This window comes from Micrasema longulum, unplaced genomic scaffold, assembly GCF_059751315.1.
Source record: "Micrasema longulum isolate JH-2025_06_02 unplaced genomic scaffold, ASM5975131v1 h1tg000662l, whole genome shotgun sequence".
Lineage (NCBI taxonomy): Eukaryota > Metazoa > Arthropoda > Insecta > Trichoptera > Brachycentridae > Micrasema > Micrasema longulum.
In genome coordinates this window covers 98,683-121,487 of record NW_028277858.1, presented here as the reverse complement: position 1 = coordinate 121,487, position 22,805 = coordinate 98,683, and the positions used below count along the sequence as shown (strand labels likewise).

The 22,805-nt window shown below is 32.8% G+C and overlaps 1 protein-coding gene across 1 annotated transcript in view; it reads right to left on the bottom strand.

Annotated features, from left to right (window-relative positions):
• The window catches only part of LOC148279847 (ATP-binding cassette sub-family G member 4-like), a 99,478-nt gene that overhangs the window by 74,444 nt on the left and 2,229 nt on the right, over positions 1–22,805 (bottom strand). The gene's annotated exons all lie outside the window — the stretch shown is intronic.

The window sequence follows — 22,805 nt, the reverse complement described above, 5'->3', positions numbered from 1 at the left end:
ATAGAACATCATCATTTTGCTTCTGTTGAGGATAAAATACTTATTTTTCATGAAAACTTTTACCGATAAAACCTATCGATATATTCATCACTCTTTTTGACACGAGTTTGTCTTGTCAGATGACTACATGCACGACTGTCGTTAAAAACAGTAAGTAACATAAAATGCAAAAGTGTAGTGAGTACTTTAATTTTTGCAAAAATATTTTTATCACCCGTTCTGCTTAATTGTCAAAATATAAAAACAATATGAAAATATTCCAAAATTTTAAATGGCGGTATATTTTTTCTCGATACGTCAAAGATGGCGCGTTCTACGTTAAATCAGGTGAATAAAATATCTGGTGGTCATATGTTGAGCGTATTTTGTAAAGAGAAAATAGTATTTTTTCAAAAAGAAAGTCTAAGTAATATTTTAATGTTCATGATATAAAATAAAGTGACTTTTTTGTACAAAGAAATAAGTTGCTGTAATCGGCTAGTTCCTTAATTTACTAGGAACGGGCTGGACACGCTTTATAGATACTTGCATTTATTTTTTGAGTGAAATACAATCGCTGGCGATGTTTTTTTTCTCCATAAATACTATTAGTACAAAGTATTATTTTTGATAAAAAAATATAATAGTAAGCTGTTTTGGCGTAAGTATAGCCTGTGAGCTCGCCAATACATGACAGATGACATTAACATAACCATAGAAAAACATAGCAGTTGAGCTCTCAGAAGTAAAGCAACGTGAATGCAGCAATGCTTGAACTACATGTCAATAATATTCTAATAATAAATAATATTATTTGGCCATTTAAAGCACACCTTGGTTTAATTACTAATAGTATTTTATCGGTTAGGTAGGTGTATTTAAAAAAAATGTTGCGTACCTGAAAAAAGCACAAACAATTATGTTTTTGTAAATGATGTCAGTAGCGACACTAAGAGAGTGGCTTTGTGACGTTTTGACATTTTTTATAAGAAATTCATGGCGTAGCCGAAATACTGTTATAAAAACGAGGATGTTTTTGTTGATTGACGTTAGCAGGCGCTACCCAGGGGCGACTTTGTGGCGTGAGAAATTATTTAAAAAAAGAGATTTATGGCGTAGCCGAAATATTGTAATTAAAACGAGGATGTTTTTGTTGATTGACGTTAGCAGGCGCTACCCAGAGGCGACTTCATGACGTGATGAAATTATTAATTTAAATATTTTTTTTCATTTTACATAGCGTAGCCGAGATAAGAAATTGCGTGGTGTTTCGAAATTTAACCGTGTAGGTAGCCGCCTAGTTACAATATTATTTTTGTATTTGTATAACTCCTGTTTTATAATGTTTATGTATTTATCGCTATAATAATTAAACTTTTAACCGCTATCCGTTTTTTAAATTATGTTTGTAACACTCAGTAATATTTATTTTTCAAGTATTCAATGTTATTTTTGCATTTTAATATAATATTGTTAATATAAAGCGTATTTTTATTTATTTACTAAACTGTTTTTATTACAAAAAATAAAAATGCATATTTCTCTATGTATTTTTCTGTTATAAACAATATATTAAAATAATACACATCAAATTTCTATTGTCTGTTGATTTTATTTGCAATCTTCTTTTTTTCGATGGTTTAAACTCTAGGAAATTCAAAGACAATAAAATTTTTACTGTCATATATTGGCGAGCTCACACGCTATACATAGCCCGCTGTTTTTTTTTTCATAAATACTATCAGTACAAAGCATTATTTTTGATAACAAAATATAATAGTAAGCTGTGCATAATCTCTTAAACGGATCATTCGCCATTGGTTAGAAGCCCCGGTTGAATTCCTGGGATGGTCAACATGAAACAATTATTTAAAGCGTCGTATCATCCTGTAATATTATATAATTATTAAACTAGCACCTGAAGCGTAGGACCGATCGCCTCACTTTTTAGTAAATGGTTGCGATTAGCTGCATTTATGTCATCTTACAGCGCCTTATATTCCATCAGGTGCGGATAAGGCTTTGAAGATGATAACTTTTGTAAAAAAAATACGTTCGAAATCAACAGTATGTCACTGTTTTTTAATTTTAAATGTGTATTTATTTATTTATACTTTATTAAGTTAGTACATCTTAGGAACATTTAATAACATTACAATTTTTAATTAAAATTTCTCAAGAACGTATTTTTTCAAACTAATTTTAAATATTTTGATCCTTTCTCTATCGAAAGGAGTAGAAACTCTCACCTGCATAAATACACAGAAAAAAACTAAGCGATATGGCGTTCTATACTCCCTGCCTACTGTTTTGTAGAAACATTATGATGACAATATACTAAATTAGTTGTTAGAGCCTTATTTAGTAATAGTACGTATTCGTAGACATTATTAAATATTGATATTATTTAATAAACAAAAATGTAGGTATGTAGTTATTGCAAAACAACGGAGAAAAAACAACGTTTATTGATTATTTGAAAATTACAGTTTTTATCATTTAATTTATTTAAAGTCATTAGAATAATTTTTATTTCGATATTACACACTTAGCTAAATCTGTAAAACTGACCCAAGTCTTCCTTATCTTGGTTTGCATGCAGGTATCTAGTCTTTTATTTAGTAAAACAGGACTTATTTATTAGTTCGCAACAAAAAATGAACCGTCACGCCGTTTCCCCGTAAGGGTAGACAGAGATGATAGAACGCCACACCACTCTGACTGCCTACATATTATGTATTAACAAGTGTATAACTAATAATAAATTGTTTTCTAATAAACAAAAAATAATAACATCATTGTCCCCATTATTTCCTTATCCGCACTCTGTTATGCATAGGGCACCGAATCGGTAATATAATTGCAGCGTAACTTCATCATTCTTGTTACACGGGAGTAGAGTGATGGAAAAGGAAATCGAGTGCAGATAAGTATAGATAAGACTGGATATAAATAGTGTAGTGGTTGGCAGGTCCGCCTACCACGCTTGAAGTGCCAAGTTCGATTCCTGGCAGATTGGATTTATAATAATATAATATAAATTTTAGTGGACATTCTAGACTGCAATATTCTTCTGTTTTATTAGTGTCGATTTATTTGTCTCGGTTGTCCTCGTCTCGTTTCGGAATGTTGTATGCGATATTTTTCTGATATTTATTTATTTGACGGACCTATGCAATCTATTCTAACGATGACAAATACACTTTCATATAATAAATACAGGCACTAATAAAATAAAATACAACTAAATAAAATTAAAGCTATGACAAAAAATTAAAAATTACTACCTCAAGACAAGATTGCATATTCTCGATTATGTCCATGTTTATTTCCATTTTTTTTAAGTTTTAGTTATTTGTTTACAATGATATCAGTGGATAACCTATGCATCAATTTCAAAGATTCTAGTTGAAAAAAAAAATATTCAATTGTTTAGTTTTTTTAGATTCATTAGTTGGTGCTAAAAAGGGAGGTCATGTAGTTTCAATATTTTATTTTGCTGTCGTTGTAGTCTGTTTATTTCATCTAGGTAATGCATATTGTTATTATACATAATATCTCTACGCATCGTGTTCACGTTCACACTATTATGGTTATGGTACAAACGTGATAATTCATTATCATTACCAGCAAGCAACAAGCGTGTATCAACTGCTGTACACAGTACCTACCTAGATTCATAATATACACACCTACACAATATAGTACGTGGCATTTAGTATTAACCAAAGTGAATAATATGTTGTACATTTATAGTTCACAGAATTGCAACATATTATGAGGGTATAGATTACATTACACTCGTAATTGCGCATCGGAGAAACGTGAACGGTGCAAATCTCGAAGGTTTGTTTGAACGTCCACTGGGTGTTTATTTACTTAATCAACTGAATCAATGATCGTAGATGCAACATGTTGACCATTAAAATACACTAGTCATTACTTATATCGCTTTGGCAATGGCATTAATATAAATAGATAAAATCGATCTGATCGATTCATACTAATATTTTTAATGCGAAAGTGAGTTTGTTTGTGTTTTTTTAACGTCTCAACGGAGCGGTTACGTTGGCATATTTTTTTGCACAGGAATAGTCGGATAGGTGAGAAGTAAAAAAAGATACTTATTTTTTATCCGGAATAAAAAATAATTACAATGAAGAAAATACATCATTTATCAACAATGAGACGGTAAGGTGGATGTCAAAAATAATATATTTGAAATGTATTCTTTAAATTTCTATAATTGCCCTTTTTTTACATATATATACGCCTTCACTCGTTTATTATCTATGGTTAGTTTGGTTTGATTTTGTAGCAGAATTTTGGATTTGTGCACAGAATAACGATGTAACGTCACCATAGACTAACGGATCATCGTATTTTTTTCATAGCGATAGTTGGAAGACCAAGCTACCTTCAATCTCGATAAAATATATCATTCCACAGAGAAAATTCTTATTGATAAACGATACAACTAATTCAGTACCTAAAACACCTCACCACTACTACGACATGATATTAGTACTACGTGAGCGAACCCGCGGGTAAATGTAAGTATTTATGTAAAAGTAAAACTTAAAGAATATTTCAATTAACTTGTCATTTTCTACACCTCTACATAATGGATTGCCAAAAAAACATTTAAATGAAAAACAATTTCATAATTTTTATTATATGGTTTCAATTAGGGATGTAACGATACATAATTTTGCCGATACGATGCCGATACCGATCATCAGAGTAAATAATCGGCGATACCGATACCGATATCGGTGGCTTATTAAACATAAAAAAAAAGCAAATAAATAATGAATAATTGTCTTCATTCTGCATAAAAGTTACCTATATTTATTAGAGACTGAACCTTGAGAAGGTTGTAAACAAAAATGTTAAATTAAAATTCGATGAAAACATTTATTTGTATGGAATAATCAAGAATATTATCAAGCAATCAAAGCGCTAATTAAGAAAGTAATTATCATTTAATTACACAAAGTGGTAAAATAAACCGATACACAAGATCAGTAATTAAAGTTAAGTTTTGGTGGATTTTTGTTAAGAAAACAAAGGTTGTTCAAATTATTAGCAGACAATCTGTTACGCGAACCATTTTGTATGAGACCTGCAGTTGAAAAGAGACGCTCTGAGGCAACTGAGCTCAGTTAATAAGACAAGTATTATAGCTTTTCAAAAACTTAATATCGGCTGTATATAATCGGCGATGCCGATATCGGCCGATATATTGGTATCGGAATCGTTACATCCCTAGTTTCAATCTTCCCGTGGCGCAAATGCTATCTCTTTAAAGCATGTTTTTCATGACATTGTGGAAGATTTCTAGTGTTATTTCGGCAATTTCTATTCGGATGTTGTCCGTGAGCATCGGGATTGTTGTTGGTTTGCTGGTATACACCTTTCCAATCAAGTACCCACATGGGGGGAAATCGCGAGCGGTCGAATCGGGGGACGTGGGGGTCGGCCGAACTTCGAGATTATTCGGCCGGGAAAAGTTTTTGCACCTTTTTTGGCGTAGCATGAGCTGTGCGTGACTTGGCGCAATCCTGTTGGAACCACAAATCGCACAAATGCCGCAGGGCCAATTGATCCAATTCGGGCACGAGAAAGATTTCCAACATGTCATGATAATTTTCCTAAGAAAGTTTATTAGTCGGTGCAAGAAATATTATTTAACTACGTAAGTAAGAATAATACAGTTGTGAATCTTTAATAATATTTTTATTTTATTTTTTATTTTAGTTTATTAACATAAACGGCAAATCTGCCTTTTACAAACATTTCTAATATTAACAAATTTGGCTTAATATTTATATATATATATATTTTTTAAAACATGAATTTCCTTATACCCAAGATTTATAAAAAAAATAAAAATTAAACCAAAAATTATACAAGATTTATATTTAAAAAATTATACAGCATATTCAGTAGAAAGTTTAAATAATAAATAATACAGTAAAACAACAAGAAAATCATAAGTTCTGCTTCACACAGCTAAGCAAAGTGAACAAAAAACTGTATATATACATATATTATGAAATGCATGAATAAATAAATATAATTACCATTCGCCATCTTTGAAAAACTTCAAAAGGTTTGTTCTATAGGAACAATACCCTACACTAAATATATCAGATACGTGGGAATAACAATGTTAAAACTTACGTTAGTGTGGTGTTTCAAAAGACTTAAATTTATTTTATTCTAAAGTTCATTATTATCGTCCGTCCAAATTGACACGGCACGATAAAATTAGGATGGATTGACATCCGTTAGTCTATGGCGACGTAATATCGTTATTCTGTTTTAATATATATTAATTTTTCCACTGAGAATTTTTCCGATGCAGGGATTTTTTTTAGGGATGAAAAGTAGCTCGTGACACTTCACAGCTCTGCGGCTATCCCTATGCAAGAAATCACTTCAAACAGTCACTTCGTTGCGATGTGAAATAATAATTCGTTTTGCCGCTAAGAATTTATACCGACTGATATTTCTTTCAGGATGAAAAGTTGGCTATTTCATTTTTTCGCTCTCCAATTGTCCCTATGCAAAAAATCACGTCAATCGGTCGCTCCGTTGCGATGTGAAGGAAACACAAACAAACAGACAAACACACTTTCGCATTATTTATAATATTAACATGGATTTTTAATTATTATATCTAGTGGCTACATTCAGGTCGAAATCCTGCAAAAAGTAAACGGAGTGGCGATAAGTTGGCCTCATATTGTTATGGTTAGTGCGTTTACCAGGCAAGCTTCTTCTTCGTCTTCAGTCTAATTCTCACCACTGCTGGAAATAGGGCTCTTACACACGTTTTCACTCCTTTTTTATCCATGATCTACCAGCTATCGAGGCAATGTGATCGGCCCATTTTTTGTGGCCTTCCAACACCACTTTTGTTTGCCCATTGTCTCCACTTTATTATTCTGGGTGTCTACCCGTCATAATTTAGTCTCGCCGAGTGTCCTGCCCACTGCCATTTTTATTTTGGTGCACAATCCATGATATCTCGGACTCCGGTTCGGCGCATCATTTCTTCATTTCTTATCTCTTGGACACACGCCGATGCACTGCCAGGCATTAGATAAATAAAATTGGGTTGTGGTCCCGTGACTAGTGACTAGGACTTACGGCTCAAAGGTCCGTGGTTCGAATCCCACTCTACCCCAACTTAATTCCCATCTTCCAATAGTGAGTAATTTAGTTAAAATGGCCCTCAAAATGAAATATTTGGGTAAATCATAAGAACGCAAAAATAGGATAATAATAAAAAATATATTCTTCTTAGTCGTTTGCTCTTGGCAGAGCAGTCGTGGTAACATTGGCAGGGGGGAAGTACATCGTTACAATCCGTCTCCATCCGCTACTATCTTCAGCGCTTCTGGAGGCCTCCTGAAGAGGGAGGCCGGTCGCTTCTGTCACCGAGTCTGTCCATCTGGAAGGACTTCTTCCGCGAGATCGAGTTCCCCTTACTCGTCTTTGTACCACTATTTTTTTCCATATTGTCTTTTCGTCTCGTAACGTGGCCTAAGACCGTGCCGACCGAAGCTGTGGCCGAAAAATATATAACAATTATGGACAGACTAAATCATGATCTTAATAGTGTATCACTGTGGCTAAAAATTAATAAATTAAAATTAAATGTTAACAAAACTAAATATATGAATATAGGAAACAAAAGAATAGAAATTACACCATCAATTGTAATAGAAAATGAAAAACTTAATGAAGTCACTGAAATTAAATATTTAGGTGTAATGTTGGATTCAAAACTTACATTTCACCAAAACGCTAAGATGGTAATAAATAAGATTGCAAAAAAAATATCAATTTTGGGAAGGATCAGAAGATTTATTGATAAGGACTCCTGCAAAACTATTTACAAAACAATTATTGAACCACACGTTAACTACTGTAGTAGCATTTTATTTTTATCAAACAAAGAAAATATAGATAAACTAACTGTATTACAAAATAAAGCCTTTAGAATCATTTTGAAAAAACACAGATATACGAGGGTAAAGTCGATGGTAAATGAAATGAAATTATTAACATATAAACAAAGAATATTTTACAATACAATGATATTTGTTCATAAAATTATAAACTCTAATAAAAAAACAGAATTTTGGAAAAAAATTGATCGGAACCAGCATGAACACAATCACAATACTAGAGAAAAGAACAAAATTAGACTTCCATTTAGGAAAAAGGCAAAGTCACAAAATTCAATTTTATTTAAAGCAATTAAAAAGTATTACGAAATGGAAAAAAATATTTATGAAGAAAAAAACATATCAAAATTTAAAATAATGGTCAAGACATATGTGAAAAACAATTTATAAATTAAATATATTTGCAATGTTATTATTAGAACACACATAACAATATGTATGATATGTGTGCCCTATTTTAAGATTTGAATAAAAAAAATAAAAAAAAATAATACTTCTTAAAAATCTCTAAAAAAAAAAGAAGTATAAAAATTGGCAAATAATTTTCAGGCGTTGCCTAGTAAGTATGTAAAATAATTCAATCAGATGAATCTCTTCGCAACAAGAAAGTTTTCAGCTCTTTAACTTCACTAAAATCAACAGACGGAAGAATTGAAGAAATATGGATGTTTACACATACCCAAAACGGTGAATATTACACAGTGTGTAAAGTGGCCACTTAAACCAGCCAGTGACAAGTCATTAGCGCCTAGACTTCCATATTCCCATCTCTAAAATGTTCTCCATCCATGTTGTAATGTTCGATAAACAATATATTACAATAAAATAAAGATCAATTCATCCTACGTAATTTGATCATGCCGCGTGGTATTTTAATATCATATGAAACGGGCATAAGACTGTTATTTTTGTGTGGTAAAATATGGAAATAATAGAAAAATGTGCAAAATAAATGGAGATTTTCGCCAGAGGATACTAAAAATACAAAATTAGTTGAATAATAAAATCCATTAATTAAATGACACGTGAAATAAAAGCCTCCAAAAACTGGATCTATTACGGCCCACAGAGGTTAGCCTTTATTTCGAGGACATAATGGAGACTGTATCTCCTCACTGACACAGTGAAGATAAAGCATTCAATTTTGGTTGTAAGTTGTAAATGAGGATTCGTTTCCAACCAGTTTAAAGAAAATCTGATTTAGTGTTGCAATCGGCATTCCGATTCGTTCTTCCGCGATATTGCTCGGTCGGGGTCGCATAAAACAATAATACATCATAGACACGTTCAAGTAAACAACTCGATTGTATAATAATTCAAAAGTTCTAGAAACTTGGTTGAATTGACAACATTTTGAAAATGTTTATGGACAAGTGAGGGTATCAAACAAACTAAGAAATCTCCGCCAAAAACGAAGAATTAGTCATTGATGCCAAATTAAACTAATACATAAAAACCCACCTACCTAAATAATAGCGCAATTCAAAACCGTCTCTAAATCTTGCAAAAACAGATTTCAATTGTACTACTTGACAACGCAAACTTGGCATTCCTCGTTGAATTGGTGAAGCATAATTACAAATCTCACAATTCTCTTTTCGAAGTTTTTTGCAAATATCTCAGTGACTCCTTCAGTGGAGATTTCCAAGTTTGCTTCTAATACCCTCACTTGTCAATAAACATTTTCAAAACGTTGTCAATTCGACCAAGTAAACTTACCTAACCTAACCCCTCTCTAGAGAAGATTTAGAATACCACCCCAGATGTTTTTTTCGCTCGGTTATCGAAATTTATTAATTATTGAAATGAATTAGTATTAGTTAGTTAGTTAGTTAATTAGTAATAAAATTTAAAGTTAAGTTTCATTTATAAAATTTTCATTTTATTAATACACGTGTAAATAAATCTTGACTTGAGTCAAAATAAAATTATACTTAAAACGTTAAAATTATTTATAAATTAATGTTAACCCTTCAAAATTGCTAAAAAATTCATCTGCAAGCGGTGCAGTAACGTCGTGTTACATTAAGCAAAAGACAAGATAATCTGAAAGACCGGTACCTTAACACACTTAGTATTATTACTTAATGTTATTAAATATTTATATATAACCACTTACCGACTTTTCTGTCTACCGGTTTCGAGACGTACCCGCCTCTTCGTCAGGACACTAATTAAACCAACTCTAATTTTAACCGCGTGAAAAAACATTTATTATATTTTATTTCCCGTAGCACTGAACTTCCTGATTAGATTATTTAAAGAAACATAAATTACACGAATAATCAATGTACGAGATTACTATATTTACTTTGTGGTAAATTACGTAATTAATAAAACATTTTTTTTAGCGTTTAATTTCATGTAATTATTTCCATCTCATACGAGATCAGGAGCTCAATCACAGATAACTATCGACATGCTAAAAAACGTGCTAAGTATTTGAGCGATCACCACGAACAATCATGAACACGCTGAAGTTAAAGCGGTCGCGTTGCAAAACGAAATTCAACTTCGGTCAGTTCAAGAGGATTGGTTGAATCTCGCACAGGAACTTATCTATGGCGTTTTGCAACGCGACCGCTTTAACTTCAGCGTGTTCATGATTGTTCGTGGTGATTGCTCAAATACTTAGCACGTTTTTTAGCATGTCGATAGCCATCTGTGATTGAGCTCCAGGGCTGGTATTCCAAACGCTCTCGCGGCCGTATTATCTCGTGTATTTACATACGACTCGTTTACAGACTGTATTGAATGCCGCAGCGAGACTTATTTTTGGAATCTCTAAGTTCAGTCATATCACTCCACTACTTCGGGAATTGCACTGGCTACGCACACAGAGGGTGGAATACAAACTCTGTTGGCTTATGTATAAGCTGACAGACGTCTGACGCTTAGATCAGCTACAGCTACGTCGAAAGGAAAAGTTATTATACGCAAACAGCGCACTAAATTCGGCGAACGTGCATTTGCGGTCGCAGGCCCTACGGCATGGAATGCTTTCCCAGCAGGAGTCCGAAACTGTGAGAGTGAAGTGATGTTTCGGAAGAAGCTGAAAACCCACTTGTTCTCTAAATCATTTGAATAAATTCTTAGCATGTGGTGACAAAGTACATTATTTTTCTTAAATTAAAAAGTCAAAATTAAATTTATATATTTTTATAATCACTTTGTAAAGCGACCTTGAGGTATTATATTGCGAAAATGGCGCTATATAAGTTATCCATAATTTTTATTATTATTATTATTATAAAATACACGAGAAAAACGGTTTTCTCGTGCCGCGAGAGTGGTTCAGAATAGCACCCCAGGTATAAACTTGAGTTATAATAAATAACATTGGTTTGCAATAACTACAAATGCTCGTCTTGTTCTTGTGAGCGGACACATCATGTATTATTTGCTTCTGCGATGTTCAGAGGACAGTGCAACTTGCAACTACACTGAGCCATTTAACTAAATCATTGTTCAGCTAATAATAAAGTGACTTGTCACAGTGCATACACAGAGGATACATTGTACAGTGTGTAATTGATACTGTAGATTATTTGATACTCTTATCATAGATTAGAATGTGTTCTAAACTCTCGTCAAATTATTACTTCGTGATCACAAAAATATCAGCGAGATAAATGACTACTTTTTTCACAGTTGTATTTATTCATTAAAACAGAACATAAGAGGGGGTTAAAAGCAAAAAAGCCACTGTCAATCGTAATCACTATTTTTGGGAAAAACAACAAAACCAGTAGAAAAAGACATTCTGGAACTAATCCGCTTCGTAAATTCATTCGTATTATGTGAGAGGGAGCGAGAACGGAATACGGTTTTGATTGAGTTAAAGTGAGATGGATATATGACGAACGAACGAATTTAAGAAACAAAATTGTCAAAGAATAAAGGGGTTGATTCTTTCAAGTTCAATGTGCACATTGAAATGGAAGCATGCCTATTTAAAATACAAAAACAAAAATACTGACAGAAATGACTTAAATTGCTTTACATGGAACTAGTGACCGACCGAAACATGATTTTCAGCAGAAGCCAAAACCAAATTTCGGTTTCTGTTCTAGTTTCGGCCGAAACCGAAACTTATTCAAATAAGTTAAAATTCGCTTCAAAACGCCCAAAATTAGGCGTTATTATTGTTCAACCTTACGAGTTCTTTAAAATAATATTCTTCTTCTTCACGTGTCATGTCGGGTTCCCCCGACGTTGACGATCACTTGGGAGAAAGCTTCCCTATCCTGAGCAGTGCGAAACAGCTCCTCCACAGCTCTAATCCTGGTCCATGCTCGGATGTTTCGAAGCCAGGAAAGCTGTTTTCTTTCGACCCCTCTACATCCCTCGATCTTCCCCTTCATGACAAGCTGAAGTATGGCATATTTATCACCTCTCAACACATGGCCAAAATATGAAATCTTACGGAGCTTAACAGTGGTGAATAGTTCTCTATTAGTATTGGCTCTACGTAATACTTCATTGTTGGTTATCATATCGGTCCAAGATATTCTTAACATTCTATGGTGGATCCACATTTTAAATGCTTCAAGGCGGTTTATAATATTAACCTTTTGAGTCCACGCCTCAACACCGTACAGTAAGACATACCATAGATAACATTTGACCATTCGTTGTCTCAGCTTAAGGTTTATATTGTCGTCAGAAAGAAGATTTTTCATTTCGTTAAATCCTGTTCGGGCTGCTTCTATTCTGCATTTTATATGCTCAATGTCGGGGTCTAGATTTTCTGTGATGATACTGCCTAAGTACCTAAACTGTTTCACTCTCTCAATATTGATACCTTTAAGTTGGAGATTTACATTTAGGTGACTCTCGGCTAAAAACCATAAGTTTAGTTTTGTTTCCATTAATATTTAAACCAAAACGTTCACCGATGGAGTTAATCTTATCAAGCAGTTCTTGAAGGTCTTGTATATTGTCCGCAATTAAACGGTGTCATCTGCATATCTAATATTATTGATAGCTACACCGTTTACCTTCACACCGAGATTTGTACCAATCGGAGCTTCTTTGAAGACTAAGTCAGAGTACAGGTTAAACAAAGTAGGCGAGATAACACAACCCTGTCGGACACCTCGCGGAATGGGAATACCTTGTGAAGTATTTCCATTTTACAATTTAATAATAGCAGTCTTTAAAATAATAATAAAGTAAAATAAAAGGCATAAATTTACTGAGAATTTAATTATTTTTAGCGCTTTTTAGTTCGTTGTTTCGTTATACATATAACTTATACATCCTGACAGCAGGTTTCGGCTGAGACGAAGTTTCGACCAATTTTTGTCCGAAACCGAAACCGCGGCCGAAACTCGTTTTATTGGCGGTCACTACATGGAACGGATAGAGCCTGATAAACGAAAATAAATATTTTGGCTAGCAAAGTTAATTTCTTGCTCAATTTTTTGGTATTGACTTCCTGTGTTACGTAAAAAAAATTCAAAATATTCTAGAAAAGGGATCACGAAATCGGTGAAAACAAACTTATTTTGATACAAACACAAATCTGTTTTCCCGTGAGTTATACCTACTAGAAGCGTAGAAACTAGAACATTCTGTGAACTTTTATCCCTGGTAAATTAATATTGGTAAGTAGGGGAGGGTGGGGCATGATGGGGCCTTTAAGGTAATACGTCAATAAAACGCGTTTCTTTTTTTAAATCCTTTAAAAAAAGTTTATTTTTATAAACTTTGATCTTTAATCTAACAAACGTGTTACAAAAAAACTAAAAATAGGATAAAAAAACTAGTGAAATAAATTAATTCAAAACAGTCGTAATTATCCCGTCTTGCCCCACTGGTGGGGAAAGATGGGGTACCGCCTACTGCGGTTCGCAACTAGGACAGACAAGGATGGTGTTTCGTTTTTTTTCGTCTACTCCAGCGCATGAACAGTGTGCCCAGCTCTGGCACATTTGACACGCTATCCAGCCTTTATTTGACTCAACGTATGACCCTCTACAAAACAGGCACTGTGTATCATCTTCATCATTTATGGAAGAAGAGTTACGTCTTGATCGTTTCGATAGCTACTTCATTTTCATTAAAAACTGTATGTTTAGGACCCAAAAGAACCTTCACCTTATCTATCATGTTATTATTTTGCCTGGCCAACATAACTTTTCGCTCCAAAGTAGTTTGAGGAATTGAATAAAATCTTGCAGCTAGTTTATATCCTTTTCTCCCTTCTAAAATGTCTTCTTTATCTCGATTCATGCATTCCTTTGACCGACTCCCCCTCTTGATCTTTCAAACGTAGTTTCGGACCATATTCTGCTTACACAAAGAAAATAAAAACTGTTACTACATTGTGTTCAAGTAATGAGGTAAGATGGGGTACCGATACCCTGTCTTGCCCCTTTTACTATGCTTGTTAACAACGCTTATTGTTTACGAAATACAATTTCTCTGGAAATAATTGATGAACTTACTGTAAATTACAATACTTTGAGCTTGTAAAGCGACCATCAGCCAGGTAAAATCACGATATGCTTCCTTTAATGTCACAAGCAGCAAAACTCGATAAAATAGCATAAAATTTGAGAAAAACACGTTTAGTATCGCTGCGTATCGGAGCGTGCACACATGTCCGCTGCAATTGCATCATTGGTGGGGGGTCTAAGATCAGCATCAAATGGCGTAATGTGCTCGGAGCTACTAGGCAGATTTCGGCTTTTATCGCAGGGCCCCATCTTGCCCCACTACCCCATCATGCCCCACCTTTTCCTAGTAAGTTAACAAAAAAGTCCTTCGAATATGAATAAACATAAAATTAAATAATTATAAATAAACATGAGTACTTTTTTTCACTATTTGTACGTCAGATTATTATGAAATTCTTAATGTTGCTATCAATAATGTTAGTCAGTACAATGTATTTGCAAAATTAATAAAATCGCAGATAGTTGAATCAACACACGATTAAGTTCGCGGAATACAACACTATGAACCAAACCTTGATAATAGATAATATTATTTATAACATTACGACAACAAGCAATTTCGCAATAACTTATTACATAAATTAGCGTGTTTTAATAAGTATCTATGTAGTACCAAACAAATTATGTTTTTAATTTTTACAAATAATATTTTTTCACAGTCGCATAGCGTCTAATTCTTGAAGCTGATTAATTAACCTCGTGGTCAAACATTTAAATGAATTTTATTAAATATTTGCATAAAACCACATACCGAATTTTCTATGTCTACCGGTTTCGAGATGCACCTTCCTTTGATCAATAATCAAACAACCTTTCAATATAGCCGGTTATACTATGTTCCATTGTAATGGTCACCCTGTACCTATTAAACTCACGCCCCTCCCTTAACCCCCTTCCAATTTTTTAAACTTTTTCTCCAACATAAAATATTTTCATAACCTAATCAGTGCGTGTAATGGTCGCTTATTAAAATGCATGTCATGTTGGTTTTATATTTGTATGCAACAACTATGGTGAAGGTGTATAGTGGGTTTTGCATGTTGGTTTAATTGATGTCCTGACAAAGAGACGGGTGCGTCTAGAAACCGGTAGACAAAGAAAAGTCGGTAAGTGGTTATACATGGTGTTCTTTAAACCCCGTCACATCCGAAACCACGATGATCCGTATGGGCAAGAAGACATCATAGCATATTTCAAAAATATTTAGAACGAACAATTTTTGAAAAAAGAAAATGTTAGAAAAAACAAATGGTTGCGTACTTCTGCAGGGGAGAAGCGAGGGGGGCGCCGCCGCGCGGTTGACGGTATATCAGACTGTCCCCCCCCTCCTCGTTTCTCCCCTGCAGAAGTAAGCAACCATTTGTTTTTTATAATATTTTATTTTTGTAAATTTTATTCGTTTTAAAAACGTATTTTAATGTGCCAATATGTCTTCTTGCTCATACTGATCATCGTGGTTTCGGATGTGACAGGGTTTAAAGAACACCTGTATACAAATATAGAATGACATTTAGTATTTTTTTGTTAGTTACAAATTCGCACATAGTGGGAATTGAAAAATGTAGTCCTAAAAAATACTAAGCAGCTTTTCACTGACTTTTTTGTTATAATTATCACAAGTACCTACTTATAAGGATAATACTATGAAATACACAAAATGAAAAAAAACATGAATATTTAATTTACTGTAATTATATTAGAAATAAGTTAGTATGGCAACTTCCTACACAAATATTGCTGTTGCTACACTTACCTAGAAAGTTACTTTTAGAAGGTTTGTTTTCGCAATCATTGCTTACTTAAGTAGGTACATATATAAACTGGTATTTATTGATTCATTATTTGGTTTATCTTTCTAAAATTTTTAACATAACTTCAAAGTCTAAGTCTCAAATAAGTTGATTTTCTCACAAGAAACGATATAAGTATAAAAGGTACATAACTTTTTAAAAGTTGAATGAACATTTCCAGCTGAGAATTGTTTATTCATTTATTACTAGCGGACCCGACAGACGTTATCCTGCCCGAACGTTGGCAAAAGACTTTTCATTGATAAGTAGGTACCTAGGTACTTGTTTGTGATTAAATTCCAAAACTAAAAATGGTTTATATTAAAATATTGAATTCAAGTAGGTACCTAGGTACTTGTTTATGGTCGAATTCAAAAACATTTTTTTTTTCAAATATGGCATTTTTTTTGCAAACGTCAAACTCCGGTCTTCTCAACAGCGAAGGGGTGTACTTATGTAGAAATACGATTTTTAAAAATGTTTTGAATATAATATGTATTATTTAAGTATTACCAAAAATTTAGTAAAAATAAATAAATGGGTTGAAATTATAAGGAATTTAAGGAAAGAATCTGAGATCCACAAAAAACAAATGCTGTTTGTAAACATTCAAAAACAAACTTTTTTTATACACAAAAAACCAACATTTTTCCAATATTTTTGTAAATGCATTCTTCTCGAATGCAACCCTGGTAGATCGATGAATAAAACATTTATGCTACTTATTTTTTTTTACATATTAGATTGGAGATTTTAATATCTACGAAAACGCACAACGCAAAGATCTATATTTCTCTAAAAACCGCACGTAAATCGGTTAAGCCGTTTAGGAGGAGTACGGTAACATCACACGTACAGAGGAATTATATATATATATAAAGATAAACGCCCATAGGGGTTTAACACGACAGTTACTAAATTTAAATTCGAGCGTTTCATGATATAACAAGTGTAACAAAATATGTATCTAATAAACAATTTTTTTTTTTTTTTTATTAGATTGTTTACTTTTTTTATTTATTTAGATAAACGCCCAATGGGCATTTTTAAGGACATATTTATGCATAGAAGGAAATTAGAAAGACACAATGGTATATAGTAGAATTGGTGGGAGTGGAAGCGGGAGAGGTGTTTATAATTTAATTTGATTCAGTGATTGTTTGAAAGAAGACCACTTATTATCAAAGAAATCAAGACTGGTATGTTTGTTGGCAGACTTAAGAACTCTGGCCACAGGGGAATGAAAACCATAGTTAGTTCTATGGTTGTCGATATGAAAGAGTAAGTTTTGTCTGAGGTTTCTGGTAGGGATATTTAATTTTATCGAGCTCGGTAGTTCAGGCGCATCAAAGAGTGAGTTGAGAATTTTAAATAGGACTAAAAGGTCGGATTTATTTCGACGGTCTTGAAGAGAAGACATATATTTAAGCTAGTTTCTAATTCATTTTACGTATATTGGTCTCTGGATAAGCCCAATCTCCAGCCTATCTTTCTTTTATTTATCAAAAGCAGACAAAAATTAACATATAAATTATCAAGTCCTACTGAACTGCACAAAATGCAGTTCGTCAGCAGGTGCTTATAGTTAAGTTCTAATATATAAACATAATATTATCTCTTAAATTCTATAAACATATAAAAACTCTTATTACTATGGAAAAAAAGAAAAATATGTACATTAAAAATAAAAAATTGTCCAAATAAAAAAAAAACACAAAAAAACTTCAATATGAAAAAACACGTTCTAAAAGCCAGATTCTCAGCAGACGTCTCTCTCTTGAGCCAGTTTTTTTTTTTTAAATATATTTAATGGGAGCATATTATACATTTTTGGTATATTGTACTCTAAAAATCGATGTTGAACTGATTCAATATTATTTATGTGAACATCATATTACGGAGACCAGATAACAGAGGAATACTCTAGGTGCGGGCGAACTAGGGAACAGAAGAGAGTTTTAAGGGTATTGATATTTTTGAAGTCAGTTGTGCTTCTGTTAATAAATTCGAGGAGTTTTAAGGAATTATTGATAACATGTTAATGATACATTTAATACAAATCATTACAATATAATTAAACAAATCGTTTGATTTTTATTTACATTATGGCACTCTGTTCCTTTTCCCTATGGTCAACAAAATTATAATTCTCTCATTTTAAAAAATGCATTTTTATTTAAATGCAAAAATATTGTATAATACTTTAAAAACTTGTCAGTGGTTAGGTAAAGGCTAACAACGGGGAGTGTCAAAAGAAGCTTTGTTTCGCTTTGAAGTAGAAAACCTGTTTACAAGTCACAATCATAGGACTACTGGTACTTTGTCCCTCGGTGCACTCAAATGATTCAATTAAGCGGCTTTTGTGTTATAACTTATAACATATTATATTTATTATTAAACTTATCTTCATACTAGTATGCAGGTGCTATACATTCAACATTCAACCATATTGCCCAACTGTACACAGGATTATATGCCCACGTGCCGGTACCTATCATTTGAACGTAAATATGCAGAAAGCAGCCAGTCCACAATTTTGAGAAAATGATATTTTGATGTCCTCGAATTCAGGAAGGTCAATCCTATGTTCTGCTTAAAACAGTCAGGCCGCTTTCATATAAAAAAAAACTATAAAAATCACCTTCTGAAAATTTCGTGATGTCAAAATATCATGAAATTAATGTCACCTCATACATTCAGAGTTTGTATGAGGTTTCATTCAATATTATATCTGTCTGTCATTAAAATCATTGAATCTGGTCATATACAGGGTGTACTTTAAACCCTGTCACATCTGCAACCACGATGATCAGTATAGGCAAGAAGACATATAAGCATATTAAAAAACATATTTAGAACGAAGAAAATTTAAAAAAAAAACAAATGGTTGCTTTCTTCTGCAGGGGAGAAGCGAGGGGGGCGTGGCCGTGCGGTTGACGGTATATCAGACTCCCCCCTCCTCGTTTCTCCCTTGCAGAAGCAAGCAACCATTTGTTTTTTTTTCTATATTTTATTTTTTAAGATTTTAGTGGTTCTAAAAATTAATTTTAATGTGCCAATATGTCTTCTTGCTCATACTGATCATCGTGGTTCCGGATGTGACAGGGTTTAAAGATCACCATGTATATACTCGTACATATTTAAATTATTTTTTGCATTATAAAAAAAACGAATGCATGAATTATTTATCATTTGCCAAAGTAAAAAACATTCCAACTCTTGTGTAGATTTGATTATTCTCTATTTTCACAAAAGTGCTATTATCTCAGTTTCACTTTTATATGGCTGGCTGCTTTCTGCATAACTACGTTCATTTCTATCCATCGGGATACTTTCTTTATCACTGGACTGGACAATAAAACCTTCCTTCGGGAAAGTAATTATTTTATTATCAACAGAGTACGCAATATTATATTCCTGAAGATATAATGACAATATTATAATCATAGCCCGTATTTAAACCGGAAGTTCATATTATGAACATTCCATTTGTTACACAGATATAAAATTCATTTTAAAAAATGTTTATTTACAGGTCACCAACGAGGGCACATTAAATGTTCATTCTTATTCTTAGTGGTGGGGGTCAGTGGTATTCAAGCTTCTGACGTCACTGCGACCTGTGAAGATCTATCCGTGAATAGTTCTTGCCCTCCAAGCCCAGGTCTATAAAGAGCCTGGATTTTTTTTTTATGGGAGTTGCATTATTTTTTACCTTGCTTATAAAAAACAAGGTATATATTTCAAAAAGAGGATTTTTCTGATTACTTTATTTTAGCTTAACTTTAACTGTTTGCGATCAGGAAGGATATTCTAATGTGGGCCAATCAGGAACTTCTCAGCATTCGCTTATGTGGAGAGGAAACCACTTAAAACTCTTCAAAAGAAGCCGGCATATTGATTGTTATCAATTTTTAATAATTATTTTTTGCCAACTTTGTGCATCATCAAAAGGCCTTCAAAAAAGAGCCTGGCTCCTGTGTGGAGGGCGAGAGTAGAATTTATACTTCGCTAAATCTCCCTGTCGAAGCCCAGATCCGTCGGGCTTTTAGGTAGGGGGCAAGGTCTTTAACCTAGCCAGACCGAAGGGGGGGATTCGAATCCCCCATGGACCGATTTTAATTCGATAACTCAAGTATTATTAAAGCTATTTGCCGTACATTTTTTGTAATCGTGAAATTATTATAAAGAAGCATTTCCCTGTTTTTGTTTTTAAATTTTGAAATAGTTGTTTTTTTTATTTTTTTAAATATTAACACAAAAAAAGACGTTAATAATACAAGGGTCAATTTCACTTTATGTACATAAGCATTCGGCAAACTAAGTAAAATGAATAAAATACACGAATGAGTAAACTATGTGTACGCGAAAACATGAATAAACTATTGCACGGTCAATAACACTTCCAACGTTTTATTTTCCTGACGCCATATACAAGTAGGCGCTGGGGTCGTTTGGTCCCCCCGTTTTGATCATGTGTAATTTTTGGATGCTAAGTGAGGGAAAGGTTAATATCCTCCGGTTTAACCAGTGGCCCAAAGGATGAGGCTCCTTTTATGATGTAAATCATCACATTCTCATAGAATCGCTTTACACCTACATCTAGAGGTTGAGGAAAGGTTCATTTTAGCAAGGTATTTGTTCAATCTGCCGTGCTCTGTAAGAGCTCTAGTGATAGCTTGATTTCGTTATATTTTCATACAAATATACACATTTTCGTACAGAAAATTCGGTTCACTTAATAGACAATTCAAGAAAACTGTCCTAACCCCTCCCACTGTAATCGGCGCCCAGGGCTAAATATCATCTATTTTTACATTTTTCAAGTAATAAAGGTCTATGAAATACAGTCCAGTAAAAAAATATTTCGCTAATTATTAGTAGCATAAAAGATATTTTTTAATTAGTAATTTTTAATTCCCGCAAAAGCGGACATTCCTTCGGCGACGCCCCTCATACGTCACGATTCATGTTTATTTGTTCCTCGCCATTGAATTTTGTTTCGAACATTATCACGAATCTTGAAGTCACAACAACCAAGGTCAAACACGTCGCGTTTTTCTACGAACGTATTTTTATTGCATTTCTTTTTTTACATTTATGTATGAAAACGTTTCTCCACAATATCCATGAAACATTTTGAAAATACAATTAATTATTCTAAATCCATTTCATATATTTTAATCGGTATTCGTAGAATGTGATATTTCCCTTTTGTCTTTAAAGTAAAATCTTATATTTTGCATGAAATTGTGCATTTTCGTATAAAAACTTTAAGTATCTCCGCCGGTAACCAGTAATTGAACATATTTGAAATAAAAAAATCATACAAATACGTTAATACATTTTCATATAGAAAATTCGATCATACTGACAATTGAAGATAAATCTGTTAAATTTCGATCGCAATCGCCTCCCTGGACCTATATTACAATGGGAATTTTACATTATTTGTCTTCAATTTTATCTACAAAATGAAATAAAGTTTTCTGCGTGAAAAATAGAATATGTATATACGGTTTTTTTTTTAAACACGATTAATTACAGGCAACTGACAAAGGTATTTTCAAATTTCATACAAATATACACATTTTCATACATACATATCGATTTTTCTTTATACCGTCTCGATATGTACCGATGAAGATCTTACAATTATCGAGACTATCTACAATTAAAGCCAGGTTACTGACAAAAATACTTCATTTTTATACACATTTTCGTACAGAAAATTCGATTTAACTTTATAGACAGCTGAAGATAACTCTGTTAACTTCATATTGTAATCGGGTCCTTGAAATACCCTATTATTCAGTGTTCATAATCATAATATTGAACGGTCCCGCAATAGGAACCACGTAGAAAAATCACTAAAATACGATATAATTGAAGGAATCGTGTGTTAGAAATACTACATTGTAAAACGAGGCTCGCACAGAGACATGCATATTTTATAGGCCCAAAAATTTTTTTTTTTTTTTACTGATAATTTTCATTGATTACAAACTTTCAAAATTTTCCTTCTTTTAAAAAACATGCACTATCCTGAATTCAAACTAAAGACACGAACTCTTTTTTTCTATGATTTATTTTGTTGCCCTTTAATAATAAGGAATATTTTTGTGTTCTTTTAAATATATTTATTTCCTTTATCAATTACTATAAAAAAATACCGTATTATCTTTTGCAGAATATCTTATTTCTTTCTTATGTTACACAAAAATATTATAACTACTGTAGTAGCATTTTATTTTTATCAAACAAAGAAAACATAGATAAACTAACTGTATTACAAAATAAAGCCTTTAGAATCATTTTGAAAAAAAACAGATATACGAGGGTAAAGTCGATGGTAAATGAAATGAAATTATTAACATATAAACAAAGAATATTTTACAATACAATGATATTTGTTCATAAAATTATAAACTCTAATAAAAAAACAGAATTTAGGAAAAAAATTGATCGGAACCAGCATGAACACGATCACAATACTAGAGAAAAGAACAAAATTAGACTTCCATTTAGGAAAAAGGCAAAGTCACGAAATTCAATTTTATTTAAAGCAATTAAAAAGTATTACGAAATGG